Below are 870 nucleotides of genomic sequence, written 5' to 3'. Positions count from 1 at the left end.
GTAACCAGAGAGAAGGATACAATGTAGTACTGTCTGGCCAGTCAAAAGACCACATAACTCTCTAGTTGTAGTATCTCAACGGGCGGCTGGTGCTCTGGCCAACCTACTGCCTGCATAACAATACTCAAAATTGAAAGGCTGAACTACGAATGATAGCCGATATCTATGGAAGATTCGTATTTTGCTTGATTATCTCTCATTCTTTTATTTATTACATGAAAAACTAACTTTTTGTCAAAATTGGTCTTAATTACTTTTTTGTTTCTCTTGAGAGAAGATTATCAATAATTAAGGAGTTCGAAATTCTGTCATTTAGGGTAAAGCATCTAAAGTCAAAGAGTGACATGGAGGAAAATTACGGCTGTGTTCAGGAACTTATATTAGTCATCCCTTTAAGGAAAACGTTTTCTTACTGACTTTATTTTACCCAGTTTTATCAATACAGTATTTACAGTTGGACACGGGAATTCCTGGCCCACCTCGCTCTGAGGAAGGGCACCCTGTAACACCCTTACTGCGCTGCGAGCAGCCAAACGGATGACATAGGTAGAGGTTTTAGAGGGAGTGTGTGGCGAATTCTTGTGTCCAACTGTACTTCTTAATTAGAGATTGACGTCTTCTTGTACTTGTGCGCCTTCGTATAACGAGATGAATTATATCCCGTTACGCTAAGGTTTGGAAATCTCCATTATGTAAGAAAGAGTTAGTGTCTGTTGCTATATATATATATATATATATATATATATATATATATATATATATATATATATATATATGTATATATGTATGTATATATATATATATATATATATATGTGTGTGTATATATATATATATGTATATATATATATATATATATATATATATATAT

This window comes from Palaemon carinicauda, chromosome 22, assembly GCF_036898095.1.
Source record: "Palaemon carinicauda isolate YSFRI2023 chromosome 22, ASM3689809v2, whole genome shotgun sequence".
In the NCBI taxonomy this organism is placed as follows: Eukaryota; Metazoa; Arthropoda; class Malacostraca; order Decapoda; family Palaemonidae; genus Palaemon; species Palaemon carinicauda.
Note: the sequence above shows the minus strand (reverse complement) of the source record.